The 25,309-nt window shown below is 38.9% G+C and overlaps 1 protein-coding gene across 43 annotated transcripts in view; it reads left to right on the top strand.

Annotated features, from left to right (window-relative positions):
• TBC1D5 (TBC1 domain family member 5) overlaps nt 1-25,309 on the top strand; it is a 589,150-nt gene that overhangs the window by 80,532 nt on the left and 483,309 nt on the right. For 3 of the 43 annotated variants that reach the window (XM_081573326.1, XM_081573353.1, XM_081573328.1), the window contains one exon: nt 20,748-20,825. The exons of the other annotated variants lie outside the window; for them this stretch is intronic. The gene's annotated coding sequence lies outside the window, so the exon portion shown is untranslated. The remainder of the gene's footprint in view (nt 1-20,747; nt 20,826-25,309) is intronic. 43 annotated transcript variants of the gene reach the window in all.

Below are 25,309 nucleotides of genomic sequence, written 5' to 3'. Positions count from 1 at the left end.
CCCGTTTACCCCATGTATCTTTAGGGCCTAGTCATTTTTATCGTTGAGTTCACTTGCTAATTAGAAGTATTTAAAAAATTACCTAGAGGTACTTTTGGGATATTGTATTTTTCACCTACTAACTTATATATGTACTATTAGAATGTTTTCATAAAAATCATTTAAGTTTCAAAAATTAGGGATTTTGCACCAAAAAAGATGGTGGCGAATTTTGCTGTACAGTAGTGTTTTAATCCATAAAGCATGGTTTGAATTCTCTTTTATGTCCATGTATTTTTAATTAATTCAACATTCATATATTTTCAGGAGTAGTCTCAGGATAAAGTTAGATTAAATTTTTTTATTCAAATAAATTTATTTTCTTCAGTCTTGATACCTTGTAATTCATTTGGAGTTTTGTTAAAATATTTTTGGAGTATTTGAAGTTCATACTTCAACCATTTGTGTCATTTAATCTCTCACACTTCTATCTCTGTTTCTTATCTTTTGTCTGAATCCCACTGAACCTAGAACACAAACAAAACTTTATGGAAAAGCTCAAGTGAGGTACAGGAAGGTCTTATGGAGAAAAAATATAAATATGTTATTGTATAAACTTTTTAAATGTTGTCTAGCAAACTAGAGCTGCTTAACAGATGTGATTGCTTCATTGTTTCAAATTTATGCCAATCAGAGTTGATAGGATTTGATCACACTCTAGTAGATTTATGAGATAAATTACGATATTGCATGACATGCTTCAAATAGAAAACATCAATATAAGTTGAATATGATTTCTTGTTTAAGATAATAAGCCAGTAATTCTTTAATTCAGATGGTTGCTACTTTGAGAGAATATTGATCAGTTTTTGTGAAAATTAACAGTATCTTTAATGTTTCCTTCATGGTGACATAAAGTGTATTAAACTTTTGTTTTCTTGTACAAATATAATTGTAAATGGGAGGCAACTTGTTTCTATTTAGCTCCTGTCATATTTCCAAAGGCCTGTAAAGAAATGAGGCTGAACTGAAATTCGACTGCAAGTAATTTTCATACAAGTTAGAAAGCTTGTCACCGTGGTTCTGATTTCTTTAGAGTAAAATTTTATTAGCTACATATAAAGACTTATACTAGGAATATGTATATATATTTAAATAGAAGCTTAATACCCTCTGTAAACAGGGAAAATCAGAAAGAACATACTAATGAAGTGATGGGCTCCCACTGGGGAGTTAGAGCGGAAGAGTGGAGTCAGGAGCTGCAGCCTGTTGCTCAACAAGAAGTGATGGAACCGGTTATTCAGAGGCCCCCAGGAAGAATGTTTTTAACTTGTTTAGGATCTCTCCCTGGTGAATTCTTTCAGTCTAATTTTGAAATAAAACCATGGAGTCTCCCGAGAACTAAAATTGAATGAGATCTGAAATTGGTACTAAGCCAGATCACTTGTCAAAAGAGGATAGAATTTTTAGTGTTTTAGATTGGAATTTAAAAATTTTTGAATATGAAGACCAACCAAAGCCATGATTTTTAAAAAGGTAGACCCTCATGTTTCAGGTAAAACATTGTAAAATTCTCTTAATTTTTTCGGAAACAAAGTATGTATATTATGGCTTAGATTTAAAATATTTAAGAAATCATTTAAATATTCACAGAAATATGGAGGATAAATAGAACTGGCAACCTTGTGTTGATATTTACCATGCAGAATTCATATGCTAATATTTGCTGTATATATTTGTAAAAAACATTTTGAAGTTTTTCCTTGCCCAGAGATAACCACCATCCTGGAATTGGTTTATATCTTTGCTGTCCATGTTTTTAGGCTAGCATTCATGTGTTCATTAAGTGTTCTTACTAAACTGAAATATTCCATTAGTCTTTATGCAGTTTGTGTTTTAATCTTTTTTTACCCAACATTGTTTCTGAGCTATTCTTTGCCTTTGAAACATCTAGTTTATTGATTTTAATTGCTCTTTAATATTCCATGGTAGCACAACATCAGTGCCACAGCTTGGGTCTCTCTTTCTCTTTCGATGGGCATCTTTAAGTGTCAGGAGACTGCCCAGGTTTTTAACAGATGCCCCCATTGCTCTGCAGGTCTCAGGGTTTGCAGCACATCAGATGCACTGTCATCAGCTCTTCTGCCACAGTGCCCACGTACTGGCATCAGGCAGCATCCTCGGGCCGTTCGGTGCCAGGAGACTGTGCGCTGCTATATCTTTTCTTGCTGAAGTTCCTCTGACATTTAAAATCAGTAGCACAGAAACCTGCTGACCACCTTGTCCTGCTGCTCTTTTTCACAAATATCCTCCTACCCCCCCTTACCCCTGTAAGAAAACGTAGTATCTCTATTGTATCTTTTTGATATTTGTTTAAAAAAGATGCCTTTTGTTTTATTTTCCAGTTTTAACATTTTTATTTTATTTTAACCTGTGGGAGGCTAGGACCTCTGCCATCTGGGGGTTTATTTTGCCATAACAACAAGTACACTGGTCTGTGTGTAAGTATGACATGGTTTGCCTTGATATAAACAATATGCTTTTGTGCCCAGGTCATTATATACTTGTTTCAGTTAATGACAGTAAAGTATTGAGTCTTGAAATGATGTACTCTTGTTTGGGAACATTTTTGAGTTTTTAAGAATTTATTTGAAAATCTTATCTAAAGTCCATTCTTTTTTCACATTTATAATTTTCATTAGTTGGACTTATTTTAATGCATTGCGTTTCATATTTTGGTGGAAGTCATATATTCAGGCATATACAAAGCCTTGTATTACACATTAAAATGTGAATTGTGATTCTCTCTCAAACTACTGAAGAGAAAGCTAATACTCTGTGAAATTCTTTGTGTGTCCACCAGCTTGATGTGCTTCATAGAATGCCAGATATTAGAATATTAATGTTATTAACACTTTCACTGAGAGTACTTCTTGGAATAAAAAAAGGTTAGGTCCATATCACTTCTTGTGTATCAGTAGTTTCAGAAAGCTGAAAAATGTTTATGCTATGCGATAAACAGATGCTGCTCTAACAATGTAATACATTATGTACCAAAAATAATCTCTCTTTTAATCATAGATACTGATTTAATGAGACTAGACTAGCTTACATCAAAAGTGGATTTAAGATGTAATTTTTTTTTGTTTTCTGTATTTTTTCTACATAATTAATAGACATACCTTTTACCATCATTGTTAAAATTTTTGGAGTATTTATTTCTTTGATTTTTGCCTGTGTTTTCTTTTTTGAATTTCAAGGGGTATGTAGTTGTCTCATAAACTCATTCAAGATAGCTGCTAAAATATTTTTAAAAAGCTGCCCTGTATTAAGTCTATCTTGCATGAAAAAAAATCCTATGTGTTCATGTTTTAAAGTTTCAACCTTTTTTGAGGGAGAACTGTATATTTTCTATAACTTAGGGATGTTTTAGGAGAGACAGTAATTAATTAGTGAATTGTCTGTGGTTGACAGTCTCCAGCGTCAGTGTGCTTAAGTGGGTCCTTAAGTCTGCTGTCCGGAGCCTCTGGAGCTGTCCTCAGCAGCAAGAGCTCTCTCCCAGCCTCTGCTTTCCTTTCCTCTTCTCTTGCCTTCATTCTCTTCAACTCCCCTGCAGTTGCTGACTTTGAGCCCTGAGATTCTTCTTCACTGGATTGTACATTTTGACTGACAAATCTGCCTTTTCATATGGTCAGATAGTTCTGTATTTGGAAAAATATTCCTTTTGTATGTTTTATTCCACTGAACCCAGCAGAGTTAAATGCAGTTTGGATGCATAGGGAAGAATTAATGATTGGAAGATACAGAGTTGGTAAATTATTTATTCTGGCCCCGAGGAAGCTGAAGAGCTGAGTGAAAGACTAATAAATCATCTGTGGTAGTGCTGGTTGTCACTTCCAATTATTTCAGGCGGTTTTGTGATAAACGGCAGCACCTGCTGGATGTGTGCACCCTCCCTCGATGCTGGTGCTGCGGTTTGTTTAGTCCACTGTCAGAGGCACGTTTGTGTCAAGTTTATTCAGTTTGGAAAGGAAATGTCTCTTTTAAAGTCAGTTTTGTTGCTCTTTCTTATTGTTTCTAGTGCTATAGAACGATGTCCTGTGATGTGGCAGGGAAACTGGAACTTACGTACCACTTTAGCCAGGGATACTGTCTTTATTTTTTGTTAAATATTTGAGGAATTGAGCTTCTTTATTATTCCCAGACTTAAAAAAAAAAAAAATGAAAAAACTACTTTTACTGAGATGATTAGCATGCTAAAGATCAAATCATTTTGATACAATACCTTTTAACACAGAACCACTCTTGCCATTTGACCAGCCCCCTTTTCATCATTCTGTGTTTTTAATGGGCTGGATTTTGAAACATACCCTTAAAAGGTTGTGAGGGTCTTCCTTGCACTGTTCCCTGCAAGCTGCTGAGATCCTTGAAGCTGTGAAAGACCTAGCAAGAAAGCTTAATCTAGACTTAACATCATAAAATAGGGCTACTATAACAAAACTCCTTCAGAGATGAATTATACATATCATATAATGGGTATGCTTCATGCTTAGAATTATGGTCAATTCTTTTATTTGCATCAGAGTTTAATAATTATTTATGTTCAAACCCAGAACATGAAATTTGTTTATGAAATACATCAGAGTCACTTTGTTTTCACTAAGATTTTCAGCTCTAACATAAAAGTACAGGATTTTTGAGAGGATCCTTAAGATTGTATATGAAGAAAGAATCTTGATAAGTTGTACTCATTCAGTCACACTTTTACTCACTTATTTGTCTTCACAGACACTTATTGAGCCCACCCATGTGTGCCTGTCCTCTGAGAACAACCACTGCTGTTAGGTCACAGCTGATTCTTGTCTAGAACGTATTGTACGTGCCATGTACCACTTTAAGCGTTTTACAGGTACTTTAATACAACAACCTGGTGAGCGTAAATAACTGTACTTTCACTTATTTTGGGCTTCCCCTGCGGCTCAGATGGTAAAGAATCCGCCAGTAATGCGGGAGACCTGGGTTCGATCCCTGGGTTGGGAAGATCCCCTGGAGGAGGGAAAGGCTAACCCACTGCAGGATTCTGGCCTGGAGAGTTCCATGGACTGTACAGTCCATGGGGTTACAAAGAGTTGGACACGACTGAGCAACTTTCACTTTCACTTTATGCTGGTTTTACAGAGGATCCTATAGAATGCTAAGAAAATAGTGATTTCCCTTTTTCTTTAGAGTCTATAGAATCTAGGGAGGTAGTATTTATGTTACATCTTAATTAGGTTTAGAATTTCAATACAGATAATGCAATAAAAGTGAAAGGCGCTCAGTCCTGTGCCATGGACCCCATGGACCATGGACCATACAGTCCATGGAATTCTCCACGCCAGAACACTGGAGTGGGTAGCCTTTCCCTCCTTCAAGGGATCTTCCCAACCCAGGGATCACACCCAGGTCTCTAGCATTGCAGGTGGATTCTTTACCACCTGAGCCACCAGGGAAGCCCAAGAATACTGGAGTGGGTAGCCTATCCCTTCTCCAGGGGATCTTCCAAACCCAGGGATCAAAACCAGGTCTTTGGGCATTGCAGGCAGATTCTTTACCAGTTGGGCCACTAGGGAAGATGGTGGTGGTTTAGTCACTAAGTCGTGTCCCACTCTTGTGACCACATGGACTGTAGCCCACCAGGCTCCTCTGCCCATGAGATTTTTCAGGCAAGATACTGGAGTGGACTGCCATTTCCTTCTCCAGGGGATCTTCCTGACACTAACTATCATTTATTGAACATTTAGTTTTGTGTTTGGTGTTCTATACGTTATTTCACATTTTAACAAACCTTGATAGTTAAACATTATTCTGTGCTTTGTTATGATGGAGAAATTGAACCTTAAAGAGGTTAAACCAATTGTACTCAGTGAAGCCGCTTGGAGGTGGAGGAGCTGGGATTAGAATCAAGATCTGATTGCCTCCACACTCTGTTTTTGGGTTACTAACACTGCTTCCTATAGTTTGTTGATCTGGCCTGTGAAAGACAGTTTGTAACCTTTTCTTATTGCCTTTAGTCAAATTCATTTTGACCAGGAGGTTTTCCTTCTAACTTCATTCAGTTGAAAACTGTTAAGAGTCTTTGAAAGAGTATTAACAGGAGAGTATCAGTTTCATCTTGTAGGGAGATTAACAGCCTAGATGAAACATAATTATGTATTATTTCAGTTATCCTGTATATTTCATGATACTTCACAAATGAGTTTTAGTTGGTCTTGAATTTCAGGCTACTATCAGTTCAGTTCAGTTGCTCAGTCATGTCCGACTCTTTGGGACCCCATGAACCACAGCACACCAGGCCTCCCTGTCCATCACCAACTCCCAGAGTCCACCCAGACCCATGTCCATCTAGTCTGTGATGCCATCCAACCATCTCATCCTCTGTCGTCCCCTTCTCCTCCTGCTCCCAATCCTTCCCAGCATCAAGGTCTTTTCCAATGAATCAACTCTTCGCAGGAGGTGGCCAAACTATTGGAGTTTCATCTTCAATATCAGTCCTTCCAATGAACACCCAGGGCTTATCTCCTTTAGGATGGACTGGTTGGATCTCCTTGCAGTCCAAGGGACTCTCAAGAGTCTTCTCCAAAAACACAGTTCAAAAGCATCAATTGTTCGGCACTCAGCTTTCTTCACAGTCCAACTCTCACGTCCATACATGACTACTGGAAAAACCATAGCCTTGACTAGATGGACCTTTGTTGGCAAAGTAATGTCTCTGCTTTTTATTATGCTGTTTAGGTTGGTCATAACTTTCCTTCCAAGGAGCAAGTGTCTTTTAATTTTGTGGCTGCAGTCACCATCTGCAGTGATTTTGGAGCCCCCCAAAATAAAGTCTGACACTGTTTCTACTGTTTCCCCATCTGTTTCCCATGAAGTGATGGGCCCAGATGCCATGATGTTAGTTTTCTGAATGTTGAGCTTGAAGCCAACTTTTTCACTCTCCTCTTTCACTTTCATCAAGAGGCTTTTTAGTTCCTCTTCACTTTCTGCCATAAGGGTGGTGTCATCTGCATATCTGAGGTTATTGATATTTCTCCCGGAAATCTTGACTCCAGCTTGTGCTTCTTCCAGCCCAGCATTTCTCATGATGTACTCTGCATATAAGTTAAATAAGCAAGGTGACAATATACAGCCTGGACATACTCCTTTTCCTATTTGGAACCAGTCTCTTGTTCCATGTCGAGTTCTAATTGTTGCTTCCTGACCTGCATACAGGTTTCTCAAGAGGCCGGTCAGGTGATCTGGTATTCCCATCTCTTTCAGAATTTTCCACAGTTTATTGTGATCCACACAGTCAAAGGCTTTGGCATAGTCAATAAAGCAGAAATAGATGTTTTTCTGGAACTCTCTTTCTTTTTTGATGATCCAGTGGATGTTGGCAATTTGATCTCTGGTTCCTCTGCCTTTTCTAAAACCAGCTTGAACATCTCGAAGTTCACGTTTCATGTCTTGCTGAAGCCTGGGTTGGGGAATTTAGAGCATTACTTTACTAGTGTGTGAGATGAGTGCAATTGTGCGGTAGTTTGAGCATTCTTTGGCATTGCCTTTCTTTGGAATTGGAATGAAAGCTGACCTTTTCCAGTCCTGTGGCCACTGCTGAGTTTTCCAAATTTGCTGGCATATCGAGTGCAGCACTTTCACAGCATCATCTTCTAGGATTTGATATAGCTCAACTGGAATTCCATCGCCTCCACTAGCTTTGTTTATAGTGATGCTTTCTAAGGCCCACTTGACTTCACATTCCAGAATGTCTGGCTCTAGGTGAGTGATCACACAATCGTGATTATCTGGGTCGTGAAAATCTTTTTCATACAGTAGTTGTATGTATTCGTGCCACCTCTTCTTAATATCTTCTGCTTCTGTTAGGTCCATACCTTTTCTGTCCTTTATCGAGCCCATCTTTGCATGAAATGTTCCCTTGGTATCTCTCATTTTCTTGAAACGATCTCTACTCTTTCCCGTTCTGTTGTTTTTCTCTATTTCTTTGCATTGATCACTGAACAGTATGAAAAGGCAAAATGATAGGATACTGAAAGAGGAACTCCCCAGGTTGGTAGGTGCCCAGTATGCTACTGGAGATCAGTGGAGAAATAACTCCAGAAAGAATGAAGGGGTGGAGCCAAAGCAAAAACAGTACCCAATTGTGGATGTGACTGGTGATAGAAGCAAAGTCCAATGCTGTAAAGAACAATATTGCATAGGAACCTGGAATGTTAGGTTCATGAATCAAGGCAAATTGAAAGTGGTCAAACCGGAGATGGCAAGAGTGAACATCTACATTCTAGGAATCAGCAGACTAAAATGGACTGGAATGGGTGAATTTAAGTCAGATGACCATTATATCTACTACTGTGGGCAGGAATCCCTTAGAAGAAATGGAGTAGCCATCATGGTCAACAAGAGAGTCTGAAATGCAGTACTTGGATGCAATCTCAAAAACGACAGGATGATCTCTGTTGGTTTCCAAGGTAATCCATAGGCAGGTAGTCGAAGCCTATGCCCCCACCAGTAACGGTGAAGAAGCTGAATTTGAACGGTTCTGTGAAGACCTACAAGACCTTTTAGAACTAGCAGACAAAAAAGATGTCCTTTTCATTATAGGGGACTGGAATGCAAAAGTAAGAAGTCAAGAAACACCTGGAGTAACAGGTAAATTTGGCCTTGGAGTACAGAATGAAGCAGGGCAAAGGCTAATAGAGTTTTACCAAGAGAATGCACTGGTCATAGCAGACACCCTCTTCCAAAAACACAGGAGAAGACTCTACACGTGGACATCACCAGACGGTCAACACCGAAATCAGATTGATTATATTCTTTGCAGCCAAAGATGGAGAAGCTCTATACAGTCAGCAAAAACAAGACCAGGAGCAGACTGTGGCTCAGATCATAAACTCCTTATTGCCAAATTCAGACTGAAATTGAAGAAAGTGGGGAAAACCACTAGACCATTCAGACTGCTCTGGGGTGCTACTAATTTAAATACAGTCTATAGCATAGAGCATAAAATCAAGGAATAAAAACGTCGAACTAGAATCTTGAAAAGCTAAGCTGGTATTAAAATATGTAAATGTTAATTGAAACTTTCTTCATGTTGTGCCTCTGGAAACGAATCCCGACTCATACACATTTCTTTTCCCATGCCGTGAGTCATGTGGAGATTTAACATGCGTGTGGTTTTTCACTGAAATGCCTTTATCAGAGAACAGGTAGATTAAAATAATATGTGGAATGTTGTGACTTTTAATACAACTCAGTGCAGTTTGTCAAAGTCCTTTATATGGAGTATTACTGGAGTGGCAAAGTTCTAGTGAATGGGAGACTGAAATAAAAGTCAGTGGTTTGTTAAGTTTCATTAAATATTTTTGTGCTACTTAAAATATAAATAAAATATCCCTGGAGACAACTTAGTGTCACTTAGTAATTGTTTAAAAAGAAAATCATACTAATCAGTTGTTAGAGGGTTCTTCCTTAGATTAAACACAACCTAATAATTATTATTTGCAGATTCATCATTTCAAAATAATTTTTCTTAATGGATTTTCAACACTGCCTTATAAGGAAAGACATTCCTTCCAAAATCAATAGCTCTTTCAAAAAGAAGGGCTTAATAAATTAAAAAGTCTTTAATGTGTCTTTAGATTCTTTATATACTATTTAGTATAAATAAAATACTTGTTACTTAATTTTTCTGTTATAAATTCAAGTGTTTTGACATATTATTTCAGTTAATAAATAGTTTTCAGATTGTTCAGAGTATGGTTTTAAACATTTTACTGTCTCTTTTCTATCAGAAGGACAATACGTTACAGAAAAATTGGAAAATAAAAAGCACATATTATCCCACCCCATAGAAACAACAAGCAAAACTTTTAATTTTTTGAAGGAAGATTATGGAGCTAATAATTCTTCCTAGATCTAAAGGTGTACCTGTTCCCTTACATCATAATTAATTAATGAAAATGTACTATGTTCAGATTTGTCAAGTAAACCTAATTTGAAGGGTAAATTTTGCTAAATTGGTTTCTTTGTACAATATTAAAACATTAAAAACTGCAAAAGAAATACTAACTTTATTGGAAGGTTTATAACTCACAGTAGCATGGGAAATTGAGGTAGAAAAATCTTAGATATGGTAGCTCTGGCATGGTAATCTTTAGATAATAGGTGATTCGTATTGCTCGAGGTGATTAGGTCTTTAGAAGTTAATCTTCTTGTCAGTATGAAACTGAAATTTTGGGATATAAATAATTGAACCAAGGTTGTAAGACTGTAGTGTACCTCAAGGTCATAACTAATGTATATGTAAATATTCTTTGAATGAGTAAATTAAATGTCTTACATGCAGGAAGTTGTTGAAAATTTTGCCATGCATGCTTGAGGAAAGTTATTACAGAAAAATTACCATAAATTTATATATTAAAAAACAATGTTTGCATTTCTTCAAAATATTGATACTTGGAAGTGAAGAACTTAGAAGACATATGTACTTTTAAAATTCCATGGACAGAGGAGCTTGACAAGCTACATTCCATGGGGCCACAGAGAGTTGGGCAGGACTGAATGACTCAGCATAAGCACAGTGTAAGTACGGAGAGGTGAAATAGAATAGGTTCTGGTTGGCTTTGTTTCTAGCAGCGCTTTGACTGTATAATTGGAAGGTATCCTTAGATAAGCTTTATGGAAACTTTTCAAGTTGGAAGAAGATTTCAGCTGGAGGGTCTAAAGGGTCACTTGGAAAGAAAAAAAACAACTCTCTATATTAAAATAAAATGTGTCCAAGCTTTAAAGAAAAGATCTCAGAGTTTGCAGATGATCCTAAAATTGGAGCTAGAGGAAATAATGAGGAACAATGCAATCAGATTCAAAAAGATTTTGGATTGTTTAGGTGATTGGGCCAGCAGATGGCAAATGCAGTTCAGTGTAGACAAATGTAAAATAATTATCTTAGGAACAAAGAACCAATCATACAGCACACTGATCAGGAAAAAATTTGTGGGTTATTGTAGGAAAACCATTGAAACAGTTAACCCGGTGCACAGCTGCAGCAAAAAAGGCAAGCAAGAAACCAAATTAGCAGACGGGTAGAATATAAAGCAAGAGGCATTACTTATAGTGCATTAAGAAACTTGCTAGACCCCATCTAAATTACTCAGTCTTGTATTGGTTGATAGAATCACTTTAGAAAGAGTAAATTTTTCCCTTTGCCTTGAAAATAGATTGGGAATTATAACAAGCAAATCTAATAAAGAGATTTGAATGAATTTTTATGAACTTTGAATTTTTGAACTTCTGTAGATTAGAGCAAGATGCTATGTCAAAGTAAATGCACTTCAGGTGTGACCACTATCAGACCTTCATCTTAGTAGAGGACATTGTGGCTTCAGCTGCCTGGGGCCTTACCTAACACTCTTTCCAATTTAGGTAGGAGGCTGCCTGTCACCTCCCTTGACCTAAAGACGCTTAAAGGCTGCCACATGGTCCTTCTGCATGCTAGACAGCTGCATCCAGAAAGATCATGGGCATGAGCTCCAAGGGCTGCTAATGAGGCCAGGGCTCCTTCCTGGCCTGTGACTCTTGATGCAGTAACACGTGTTGTGGGCTTCATTCTAGGCTGTGGGGGAGGACTTTGTGACCTGCCTTCCTTGGTTCCCGTGCAAGTCTGATTCTCCAGCTATGGCCAGTAAACTCCTTTTGGCTTAGACTAACCAGATGTGTCTGTTGTTTATAATCAGAGCTCTACCTGATACAATGTAGGGTTCTGTTACTTCAGCTTTGGCCGTTGCATTGTTTTGTTTTTGTTCCTCAGTGTGTTTGCTCTGTTTGGAGTGGTATCTTATTAGAAATCACTTTTTTCTGGATGAGCAAATCTCTCTCTCTCTCTCTCTCTCGCACTGTCTTTGTCAGTGTTTCAAAGAAGCATGAAGAGTTTGTACCAGTACCATCAGCATCTGTAATCCTCTTGAAAAATTTAACTTTATTCATGTAAGCAAATAGTGTCACTTGTAAAAATGGTGTTTGGTAGTCAGCCTGATTGTAAGAAGAGTGTATATTTCTCTACATGTTATATTTGCTGTATCTAAAAATCATTTATTTAAGAAGAGATGGAATGTGTGATTTTCTTAATGTCACATAAGTAATAGGTGGTAGAATGAGGAATAGTGTTCAGAGTTTTTTGTTTTTATGTTATTGTTGACTAGCAGATATTTGTTAAATGAAATACTTTGAAAAACAGCGCTTGAAAGTTAGAAATACGGATTATATTTTAAATTTGTGATTAAGTTGATGGGTTAGTATTTAGAATTGAGTTTTTGTTATAAGCTGTGATTTAAATAGTGGTTAGATTTTCCATTTTCACATATGTCATATTGACTTGTTTTCAGCTACATTATAGAAGTTCTTTTTTTTTTTTTGAGAGATGGCATGCAAGGCTATTTCCTGGAAAAATTTTGAAATAAAAATTTGTCTTTGAGACTGTCATCATTCTTAAATTTGAAATGGAACTCTCTCAATAGAAAGATGTCTTTGAGTCCATTACTCATACAGCTGTGGATTGCCAGCATCCTGATCCTTCCCTAAGACCTGTGGGTGTCATGGCCTGTCTTCCAGAGGACCTATTCCTGACTCAAATTTGACACCTCCCCTTAACACCCTTAACGCATGTTATTAGCTTATGAATGGTTTGGGAGGGAAAGCTGTCTGACTGGACTATTTCACGTATCTTTATGAATATTTGATAGCCGTTTACTTTCTTACAGATTATTCTTTTATAAAAAGAATGCTTGTTTTTTGGCATTTTGATTATTAGCATGTCTCAGTGAAGGAAAAATGATCATGTAGCAGTGTTTAAGGAAATGTCTTTGGTCTTGTTGCCCAGGTAGGAACTGCCTATATATATACATATACACACATATATATGTATGTATGTCTCTATAATAGAGAACAGCAGTAGACTTGGAAAATTATTTTAAGAAGGTGAGTGCTAAGGGTAGTTGAGGTTTACATTCTACTTTTTAAATTGTTTGAGACCTTTGTGAAATGGAGTAGTGCTTCAGATTATTTTCACTGCATTGTGTATATGTGTAGAAAGAGATGGTGGGCCTTGGGGTGGAGCTGCATAGCAGATGCTTGTCCCCTGCAGTTGGTGGGCCAGACGGCTAAAGATGAATCTCCCTGTCTGCACGGTAGCATAAGGTCCTTTGAGGAGTAAAACCAAGACCCAATACCCCAACCTCCTCCCTCCTCTCAAGAGGAGTTGATTTTTTTTTTTTTTTAATAAATTTATTTATTTTAGTTGGGGGCTAATTACTTTACAATATTGTAATAGTTTTTGCCATACATTGACATGAATCAGCCATGAGTTTACATGTGTTCCCCTTCCTGGACCCCTCACCCACCTCCCTCCCCATCCCATCCCTCTGGGTCATCCCATTGCCCCGGCCCTGAGCCCTTGTCTCATGCATCGAACATGGAATGGTGTTCTGTTTCACATATGATAATATACATGTTTCAATGCTATTCTCCCAGAATGTCCCACCCTCACCTTCTCCCTCAGAGTCCATAAGACTGTTCTATGCATCTGTGTCTCTTATTCTTTCTCGCATATAGGGTTATCGTTACCATTTTTCAAATTCCATATATAGGCATTAGTATACTGTATTGGTGTTTTTCTTTCTGGCTTACCTCACTCTGTATTATGGGCTCCAGTTTCATCCATCTCAATAGAACTGATTCAAATGTATTTTTTTTTTAATGGCTGAGTAATATTCCATTGTGTATATGTACCACAGCTTCCTTATCCATTCGTCTGCTGATGGACATCTAGGTTGCTTCCATGTCCTGGCTATTGTAAACAGTGCTGCGATGAACATTGGGGTACACGCGTCTCTTTCAATTCTGGTTTCTTTGTGTGTATGCCCAGCAGTGGGATTGCTGGATCATATGGCAGTTCTATTCCCAGTTTTTTAAAGAATCTCCACACTGTTCTCCATAGTGGCTGTACTAGTTTGCATTCCCACCAACAGTGTAAGAGGGTTCCCTTTTCTCCACACCCTCTCCAGCATTTATTGCTTGTAGACTTTTGGATAGCAGCCATTCTGACTGGTGTGAAATGATACCTCATTGTGGTTTTGATTTGCATTTCTCTAATAATGAGTGATGTTGAGCATCTTTTCATGTGTTTGTTAGCCATCTGTATGTCTTCTGGATGGGAGGAGTTGATTTTTATCCTCCTTGTCTGCAGGCAGCTCCCTCTCTGAGCAGCGTCTGAGGCCAGCCCTTTCTGTTGTGACTTGGCCTTGAGCCTGGGACTGCTATTAATGCTTCCACTGCTTCACGAGGGGGCCCGAGACGCCTGGATTTTTCTGGTCAGTTTCTGGATAAAAAGGCAGGCCTTTTAGGAGTCCTCCCTTCACTTTCACTTTCATGGAGTGCCCACAGGGTAGCCATGATGTCTATGACTAATGCCTGCTCTGAACACTACTGTTGGATGCTTGGGGCTGCTTTTTCCTTGCCAAAACCTTTTTTTTCCCCTTTAGGTCCTGCTAGTTTTGGGGTTCTTTCAGAAGGCCAGTGGCTCTGGATGGCTCAGCTTTGCAGTCAGGTTTTCCTACATTTTCTTTTGGTTGTCTGCTTGCCTCTTTTTTCTTTTCCTTCTCTCCCTCTTTCCCTTCATTTCTTCTCTTTTTTCTTTGTGATGATTTTAGTTGTTTCTTGTTTAAAGAAAATGGTCATGTTAGAAAACTCTATGTGAAAATTATTTATTAGTAAAGAGGGATTAAATGTGTTTAAAATTTTAAAAATATAAACATATGTTCTAATACATCTAGTAGTTTTTGCATTTAACAGTATATTATGGGCAAGAAATGCAGATTTACATTCTCTCTTTTAATAGTTGCATAGCATTCTGTTCTATGAATATACGATAGTTTATTTAACCAGTTCTCACTGATGACTCTATGGGTCATTAGAAGTTTTCACTATTAAATATAATACTACATTCAAAATACTTTTGATAATGTTTGTATTATTTCCATAGGATAAATTCTGGAAGTAGAATTACTGGATGTAAGGGTAATTACGTTATGAAAATTTCTGAATCTTATAGCCGAAATCTACATGTGTCACTCCAATCAGAGATTTTTGAGATGGCTGGTTTTTTTTTTTACATCAACAGCAGGTATTAATATTTAAAAGGAAAACATCTTTGCTGATTTTTATATATGAAAAGTAATATCTTGCTCTAGTGTACAATTTTAATGCTATTGACCATTTTTAGTTGTTTTATAATTGTTCCCTTAATATCATTTGTCTGTTATTCAGATGTCGTCCCTCATACTTAAGTACTAAATTATGTATTAGGAAGATAGACCCTTTTCTGAAGTATTGGTTGTATTTCTGTTGTTGTTTTTCATTTTTATTTTTACTTATTTTTCGCTACGAAGGTGAAGTGCTGCTTTGCTTTTGTTTCTTTGTTTTTAGGCCATGTAGACATTGTAACATTTTATTTAATCAAATATGTCTTTTTTTACATACTTTCTTCACTTTTAGTATTAAAATTTTTAATGTAAAATTATAATCAATTTATGGGCTTCCCTGGTGACTCAGATAGTAGAGAATCCGCCTACAATGCAGGAGACCAGGGTTCGATCTCTGGGTTGGGAAGATCCCCTAGAGAAGGAAATGGCTCCCCGCTCCAGTATTCTTGCCTGGAAAATTCCATGGGCTTAGGAGCCTGGTGGGCTAAAAGTTCATGGGGTTGGAAAGAGTTGGACACGACTGAGCGATTAACAGTTTTATAATCAATTTAGGATTTTCAAATGTTAATTTTTCAGTTTGAATTCTGTGTTTTGTGTTTCATTGGTTTTGTAGACATTGATGTGCACACACACTTACAGTCAGGAATGTAGAGAAGAGCTACCACTACCAACTGATGTGACCTCCAACCTCTGCTGCTGTGTCTGTAAAATGAAGATGTTGTCTAGTACAGGGGTGTTCATACAATTATTTTGTTCATGAACCACAGTAAGAAAATGTAAATCATAGCCTAGGCCTCAAACACAGTCATATACAGATGCGTGTGTGTGTGTGTACTGTACACACTACCACCTATGTTTTCCTTTGTGTGGCATGCCATGCCATGCATGCAGTGCTGGTTAGTGGGGACAACACCTGCCATAGGCATAAAAGTGGTGTGACATATTTGTGAAACACTTTCTAGTGAACTGGACACTGAGCTGCCTTCCAAGGCTACCAGATAGCAGATGTAAATACCTTGCCAGTGTAGCAAATCAGAGGGCCTGGGTTGTATCTAAAGGCATCCAAATGAAAACAAAACTTTCTAGGTCAACAAATGTATTTTCAGGTGGAATTCAGCCTGCTAACCTGGGCCCCTACCAAAAAACCAAAGACATAAAGTTCAAGTTCCTTACTCGATCAGTAGCTGTAAAATGTTTTAAACGAACAAGGCGTGTCCCAACAGTGGACTGTAGATAATACTCTTGAGTAGCACTGGTCTAGATGCTGATCTTTGGGTTCTTCTTAGTCCTTACCTGCTCTAAAATTCTGTGCCTGTCTGACAGCTTCTAGACATGGAAATGAGATAAAATGGCCTCACTCAGTTTTTCTGATTTGATAAAAAATGCCTGTAGTAGGATCTGAGAAAGAAGAATATGAAAAGAGTGTTCTAGGTACCTGAATTACTTGGCAAGCTGATTAAGGGGGGAGGCAAATATTGTCTTTTCCATGTCAAGCAAAGGTGATAACAATACCCAGCAACTATGTCCAAAATCAAAAGATGTTATTGGATAACCAGTAACAATCATGTAAGTTGAGTGTTACTGAAAAACATAGCAGCATTTAGATACTTACTGAATCCTGCCTGTGGTGTGTGTATATATGTATGTATGTATGTATGTATGTATGCATGCATACACACAAAATTATTTTGGGACCTGATTTTCTAGTTTGGGGGCAAGGTGTATACCTACAAGAGAGCCTCTGTGAGGTACAACCATTACGACTCACTTTGGTACTTGGGTAATTGTAACGGAACCGTGCAGCCATTAGGCTCCAGATGGAACTTTAATCTGGCTTCTGATTGAGCCAAGTGTCCTTGTAGAGTCTCTAAGCATCTGTTTTGGAAATATATGTGACATTATTCAAAATTTGTACAAATTAAGCCACCCTTGGGTTATAATTCAATTTTTCTTTATTGAGAAATGTATTGTAAACAGTTTTATGCAATCAAGCAAAACTAGCCTGTACCCATTATTTATTTGCCTGTTAGCCAGTCATTTATATTTTTGTGATTAAACTCTTAATTGATTTAAGAAGGTTTACATTATACTTCCAAAGTTGTAATTTGTATATAAAATATGAAGCGTTGTTTCCTAGTTTCAAATAGCTTTCACATAGGTACTTACTTTTGAGACTATTTAAAACTACTTAAAATTGTGGTGATTTCGCCTTTGAATGGGAAACACCCCAAATAATTTGCCTTACTCCAGAACAAAGTTCATTTTCTCCCCTGGTGGAGTTTGCAGAGGGAGGGGAGGCTCCAGGGGTGGTCTGGAACATCTTGTGGGCGGGTCACCAGCTTGGGTGTCCTGTGTCTCCTTTGTCTGCAGGCTTCCTTCACTGTCTCAGAAGGCTGTCACTCAGAAACAGACAGCTTTAGTTCTAGCAGAGAGAAGGCAAGGGCTTTTCTTTCTCCTCATCACAGACTACAAGTTCTTTTCTTGAGTTTTATTGGCCCCGTATAGACCTCATGGCTTTTAATTAATTATTCTCCTATTTACAGAAACACAGAAATTAGAATATTGTGGGAAGAAATACTAGCTAGATATTTTATAGTCCCTTTGGCTTTTCTTGTTTAATACAGACTGGAAAATTACTTTTTTTTTGTGGAAGGAAAGCTATGACAAACCTAGACAGCGTATTAAAAGACAGAGATCCCGCTTTGCCGACGAAGTTCTGTTTAGTCAAAACTGTGGTTTTTCCGGTAGTCACACACAGGTGTGAGACCATAAAGAAGGCTGCTGCTGAAGAATTGATGCTTTTGAACTGTGGTGCTAGAGAAGCTTCTTGAGAGTCCCTTTGACAGCATGGAGATCAAACCAGTCAATCAAACCTGAATATTCATTGGAAGGACTGATTCTGAAGCTCCAATACTTTGGCCATTTGATGCAAAGAGCCGACTCATTGGAAAAGACCCTGATGCTGGGAAGGATTGCGGGCAGGAGGAGAAGGGGACGACAGAGGGATGGATGGTTGTCCGTCACTGACTCAGTGAAGAGGAGTATGAGCAAACTCTGGGTAATAGTGAAGGACAGGGAAGGCTGGTGTGCTGTAGTTCATGGGGTCGCAATGAGTTGTATACAACTTAGTGACTGAACAACAACAATAATAAATATTACGTCGACCAGCCAAAGTGTGAGGAGATTGCATTATTAAATACATGTTAGTGATGTTTTATAAGGATACTGTCATATATATTATCCCTATACTTGTCCCTTCCCCCACAGTAATACTTTACAATTGTTTGGACCCATGGTCCTCAGTGGCTTGCCTTGCTACGTGTAGCTAAGTTTCATTTTTAATAAATTGTTGTATATTGTTTTTGAAATATAAAAATGATACAGATATGAATTTATTTACAAAACAGAAATAGATGCACAGACATAGAAAACAAACTTACGGTTACCAAGAGCTTCCCAGTGGCTCAGTGGTAAAGAATCCACCTGCCAATGCAAAAGATGCCGGTTTGATCCTTGGGTCGGGAAGATCTCCTAGAGGAGTAAATGTCAACCCACTCCAGTAGTCTTGCCAGGAAAGTCCCATGGGCAGATGAGCCTGTTGGGCTACAGTCTGTGGGGTCGCAAGGAGTCAGACACGACAGAGACTGAGCACAGCACAGTGGTTACCAAAGCGGGTACTGGTGGGGGAGGGTGGGAGGGAGAGCTAAATGAGGAGATTGGGATTGGCGCGTGCGCACACACACACACATACACACACACACACACACACACTACTCTATATGAGTTCTGGGTTCAGTCGCTCAGTCATGTCCGACTTTGTGACCCCATGAACTGCAGCATGCCAGGCTTCCCTGTCCTTTACCAACTCCTGGAGTTTCCTCAGACTTCATGTTCATCGAGTCGGTGATGCCATCCAGCCATCTCATCCTCTGTCATCCCCTTCTCCTCCTGCCCCCAATCCTTCCCAGCATTAGGGTCTTTTCCAATGAGTCAGCTCTTCGCATCAGGTGGCCAAAGTATTGGAGTTTCAGCTTCAACATCAGTCCTTCCAATGAACACCCAGGACTGATCTCCTTTAGGATGGACTGGCTGGATCTCCTTGCAGACCAAGGGACTCTCAAGAGTCTTCTCCAACACCACAGTTCAAAAGCATCAATTCTTCGGCTCTCTGCCTCCTTTACTGGTTTGAACCTTATGTTGCTCTTATTTGGACTTCCAGTGCCAGAATATTCATGTGATACATGTTATTCTTCACTTTGCTTTTTTTAAAAATAGGATTATCACAGCACTTTTCTACATGACCACTGAGATCCTCTCATTTTATTATATTTAGAGCTTCATGGTATTTCAAAGTAGGGATGTATAGTGTGTAGTATCAAGATAGTCTTTTCTTGATGCCAGATCTCATCACATTGTTCTTGTGAAAAGTTCCCCTCTCTTCTCCTACAGAGGCAATTCTTAGGGCAGGGAATATTCACTTCCCAAGGATGGGTAGATCTGAATCTTGTGTGTGCATTTTAAAATTCTGTCTCTAAAGTTTTGGTATACTTTCTTGGTTGAAAACTTCTTTTGTAATAAGAACTGTAACTGTTTCTGATATCAGAGACGACACAGGTTGTAATTTCCTTAGCCACTGGATCTTCTTGCCCCCTGCAATCTAATAATTTTGAATTTCTTGCCTTTTCCTTGGCTAGGAATCTTCTGTTTCCTGTTCTCTTTTACCTTTTTTGCATTGATACGTTTTTGCATTGATACATATTTTTACCCCATTTTAATCTACTTTGCTTCTTGTCCTGTTGATCTTGAAGCTTTACCCCATGATATTCTCCTCTGTATTATTACATTGCTGTTAAGCTATTTACTAAGAGCACTTGTAATTTCTTTTAAACTTGACTTTATTCTACTAGATTTTGAGCTACTTAAGGGCAGAGTGGTAGTATGGGTTTTATATTTTTGTATGTGGATAGTATATATAGTAGTATGCATAATATGCATGAACTATCTGTTTATATGAATGAACTTTAATGGAATAACCATGGAAACCTATTTAAGGATATTTGTGTTTTTATATAAAACGGCTAAACATTCAATATTTAAAGTTGCTGAATATGTACTTATTATTGGTAATAACGGAGTTGCAGAGAGGCTTTAATCAAGCACCTGGTAATAGGCAACAAGTTACAGTTTGAAAATCTACACAGGGAGGAGCACAGCAGATAGGCAAAGTCTCTGAAGAGGAGGAATGGCCGATGGGTTTGCAGGCCTTGGCCACTTCCTGATGGACATGTGTGGGCTGAAGAAGGAGCATGGCCCTCAGGCTGGGGAGTAGACTGGTCTGCCGACTCTGTGGAAGGACAAGCCCAGAGGTTGACGCTGGCAGCACCCGACCCAGCACCAGCTGGGGTTTTTTCATGTTCTCGTTCCCAGCTCTCTGTAAAAGATAGATACATATGTCGATGGTCCGTATTTTCTGTGCAGGAGGAACAGCGGTGAAGAGAGAGACTTGAGCGGCACGGCTGAAATGATGGCTCTGTCACCTGCTCTGTGTGTCCTCAGGTAGTACCTCAGCCTCTGTGCTGCAGTCTGTTCCTCTGTAAAATGGCGATGGTGATGCTGCCTGCTTCATACAACTGTGCTGAGTTTCAATGAGGTGATATGTGTGCATTTCCTAGAAGTACTCCTGTTATAAGTGTTATGTGTTAGAAGCTGTTGGGCCTTAATGCTTGCTTCTCCTGTCTTTTGTTCTAAAAACGCTGTACTTGTTTTGGTTAGTTGACTTTCTGTGCTGTCAGAATCCCCTTTCTAGCCAGCGTGGCTAGAGACCAGATCTCTGGAGCCTTTTAAATCCTAGGGGAATGAGTGCTCTTGCACGACACCTTTTGAGAGCCAGTCACTGTGTTGCTCTGACAAGTCCACGCTTCATCTCAGTGGCACTGTGGGTCCAGGTGCTTGAATCTTTCCCTACTTGAACATGGTTGTGTGTGTGTGTGTGTGTGTGTTTCTATATGTATCTGTATGTTTCATAATAACTGAACTATCCAGTTCATCCTTTTGTAGTAAAAAAAAAAAAAATTATGAGAGGACATAAAATGCATTCAGCACAGAAATATGCTTTCTTTCTTTTAAAAAAAGTATTTGACATGTACTAGAATGAAGTCCTGGAGAGTGGTGTCTGGGTTTGGGTGTTTATTTCTGTTTTTCTTTGGATTGTATTTGCAAGGGGTGCCTGAAATTAGCTCAGGTTTAAAAGATATTTGCGCAACAGGAAGGGAAGTAGGGCTTGCTTTTAAGATTATAGGAAGTGACTTTCATTTTAAGGGAAGATAACAAAGCAAACCTCTAGCTTTACTCTGTATTCTATCTTCCTGTCTGGTTACCAACAGAGGCTTCCGTTTCCACATCGTTTTAGCTTGAATTGTTACCTTTTCTGCTGCAGGAACCAGTGCAGAAGGTGGGGATTCTTCAGAGATTTCTAGTTCCAACAGTTAGAAAGCCCCCAAGAACCTGAAGCAGCCGGTTGTTTGAAGCCAGGTGCTGGTGGTCCTCCTTTACTGATGAGTCTGGTGCCCAGCTGAGGTCAGGCCACTGCTGCTATGGTGCAGGGCTGGGCAGCCATGCCCCCGGGGCTGGTTTCAGGGTAGCTTCTGTTGGATAGCGATGTGGCCGCCAAGTCAAGTAGAGTATGCTCGTCTGCAGTGGCTGAGAAGTTGGCTGACTTAGGTCTGAATGGTCTTCCGCGGAAGGCTGTTGTGTGAAAGCAGTTCTAATGAGGTGGATGAAACTGGAGCCTATTATACAGGGTGAAGTAAGCCAGAAAGAAAAACACCAATAAAGTATACTAACGCATATATATGGAATTTAGAAGGATGGTAACGATAACCCTATATGGGAGACAGCAAAAGAGACACAGATGTATAGAACAGTCTTTTGGACTTTGTGGGAGAAGGAGAGGGTGGGATGATTTGGAAGAATGGCATTGAAACATGTATATTATCATATGTGAAACGAATTGCCAGTCCAGGTTCGATGCATGAGACAGGGTGCTCAGGGCCGGTGCACTGGGATGACCCTGAGGGATAGGATGGGGAGGGAGGTGGGAGGGGGGTTCAGGATGGGGAACACATGTACACCTGTGGCAGATTCATGTCAATGTATGGCAAAACCAATACAATATTGTAAAGTAATTAGCCTCCAATTAAAATAATTTACATTAAAAAAATAGTTACTAAGTTAAAAAACAAAAAAAGGAATACACTGTTTTATTGGCTGCCCATTAGCTGTATTTGTTTCCTAGGATTTCCAGAACAAAGGACCACAAGCTGGATGGCCTGCATTGTAGACATTTATTATCTCACATTTCCACAGGCTAGGAGTCTGAAAGCAAGGCGTCAGCAGGGTTGGTTCCTTGTGAGTGCTATGAGAGCATGTGGTTCTTGAATCTTGATTATTTATTTAAATGTCTGTATCTCTTCAGTAATTAGCAGATTTACTGAAGATGATTGTCTTAGAGTTTTACTATTATAGTAAATACAGTATTTGGATGCCAGGATATAAAGTGACTAATAACATTGAAAATGTTGGTGCATTTCATTTAAAAAATTGATCTCTTTGGTTAATGTATACATTTTCAATAGAATTATTTTTCTTAGGAAGGTGCCTCCTACATAATGGGTGGGCAACTAAGAGTTTTATGTCCAAACAAGCTTATTTAAATTAATTATATATAAAATTTCTTTTTAATCTTTTGTTGCAATGAATCGAAAGAGACAATTACAGATTTAAAGTAAAATGACATCTGATTAAATTATCAAACTGATTTGTTAGTGTTCAAATCACCCTGCTAAAATAAACGTGCTTTCTTCATTTCTATATTAGATTTAAAATGTAGTTGTGACTTATAGGAATTAAAACAATGTTTTAGCATTTTCCTTTGACTTTGAATGTTTTAATTTTGAATTCTTCTGTTTAGAATTTCAGTATTAGTTGAAATTTTATTTAACCTGATTTCTTAAGTTTAATTATTCCAATTTGATTGTTTGAGAAATCTACTTCCTCCCACCAGAATAAACGTATGTTTGTTAAGCAGATATGAATTTTATGAATTGTCTTACCAAAAGTCCATCTAGTCAAGGCTATGGTTTTTCCAGTGGTCATGTATGGATGTGAGAGTTGGACGGTGAAGAAAGCTGAGTGCTGAAGAATTGATGCTTTTGAACTGTGGTGTTGGAGAAGACTCTTGAGAGTCCCTTGGACTGCAAGGAGATCCAACCAGTCCATCCTAAAGGACATCAGTCCTGGGTGTTCATTGGAAGGACTGATGTTGAAGCTGAAACTCCAATACTTTGGCCACCTCATGCGAAGAGTTGACTCATTGGAAAAGAATGAAGTGTATGTGGATAGTATATATAGTAGTATACATAATATGCATGAACTATCTGTTTATATGAATGAACTTTAATGGAATAACCATGGAAACCTATTTAAGGATATTTATGTTTTTATATAAAATGGCTAAACATTCAATATTTAAAGTTGCTGAATATGTACTTATTATTGGTAATAACGGAGTTGCAGAGAGGCTTTAATCAAGCACCTGGTAATAGGCAACAAGTTACAGTTTGAAAATCTACACAGGGAGGAGCAGAGCAGATAATAACTGCTGGGTAGGATTGGGGGCAGGAGGAGAAGGGGACGACAGAGGATGAGATGGTTGGATGGCATCACTGACTCGATCGACATGGGTTTGGGTAGACTCCGGGAGTTGGTGTGATGGACAGAGAGGCCTGGTGTGCTGCGGTTCATGGGGTCGCAAAGAGTCGGACACGACTGAGCGACTGAACTGAACTGAATGTATTTCCACATTTTCCTAATGTAGATGTTCATGGAGTAAGTTAAAGTTGGTTGCTAAAAGAAGCTCTTCTCTCTCTTCCTTCTTTTTCTGTAGTTATTTATAGACCACTCCTCGTGGCATGCAGGGGTTGAACCTGTGCCTGCTGCCCTGGAAGTGCAGTCTTAACTGTTGAAGCCCTGGGGAAGTCTCCATAGTGCCCTCTTACCGTTTATTTTGAAATATTTTAGACTTTCAGAAGAGTTATAAAAATAGAACTTACCACCCAGTTTCTCCTAATGGAAACATTTTGCTGTGCTGTGCTTAGTTGCTCAGTTGTGTCCAACTCTTTGTGACCCCGTGGATGGCAGCTTGCCAGGCTCCTCTGTCCATGGGGATTCTCCAGGCAAGAATACTGGAGTGGGTTGCCATGCCTTCCTCCAGGAAACACTTTATAACACCCCATATAGTATAGTTTTCGAAGCTAAGAAATTAACATTGATATAGTTCAGTTCAGTTCAGTCGCTCAGTCATGTCCGACTCTCTGCGACCCCATGAATTGCAGCACGCCAGGCCTCTCTGTCCATCACCAACTCCCGGAGTCTACCCAAACCCATGTTCATCGAGTCGGTGATGCCATCCAACCATCTCATCCTCTGTCGTCCCCTTCTCCTCCCGCCCCCAATCCTACCCAGCATTAGGGTCTTTTCCAATGAGTCAACTCTTCGCATGAGGTGGCCAAAGTATTGGAGCTTCAGCTTCAACATCAGACCTTCCAATGAACACCCAGGATTGATCTCTTTTAGGATGGATTGATTGGATCTCCTTGCAGTCCAAGGGACTCTCAAGAGTCTTCTCCAACACCACAGTTCAAAAGCATGAATTCTTCGGCGCTCAGCTTTCTTCACCGTCCAACTCTCACATCCATACATGACCACTGGAAAAACCATAGCCTTGACTAGATGGACTTTTGTTGGCAAAGTAATGTCTCTGCTTTTAAACATGCTATCTAGGTTGGCCATAACCTTCCTTCCAAGGAGTAAGCGTCTTTTAATTTCATGGCTGCAGTCACCATCAGCAGTGATTCTGGAGCCCAAAAAAGTAAAGTCTGACACTGTTTCCACTGTTTCCCCATCCATTTGCCATGGAGTGATGGGACCAGATGCCATAATCTTAGTTTTCTGAATGTTGAGCTTTAAGCCAACTTTTTCAC

Source organism: Giraffa tippelskirchi, chromosome 2, assembly GCF_054371585.1.
Source record: "Giraffa tippelskirchi isolate mGirTip1 chromosome 2, T2T-mGirTip1v1.2.pri, whole genome shotgun sequence".
NCBI lineage: Eukaryota > Metazoa > Chordata > Mammalia > Artiodactyla > Giraffidae > Giraffa > Giraffa tippelskirchi.
This window is presented reverse-complemented; position numbering and strand designations above follow the sequence as displayed.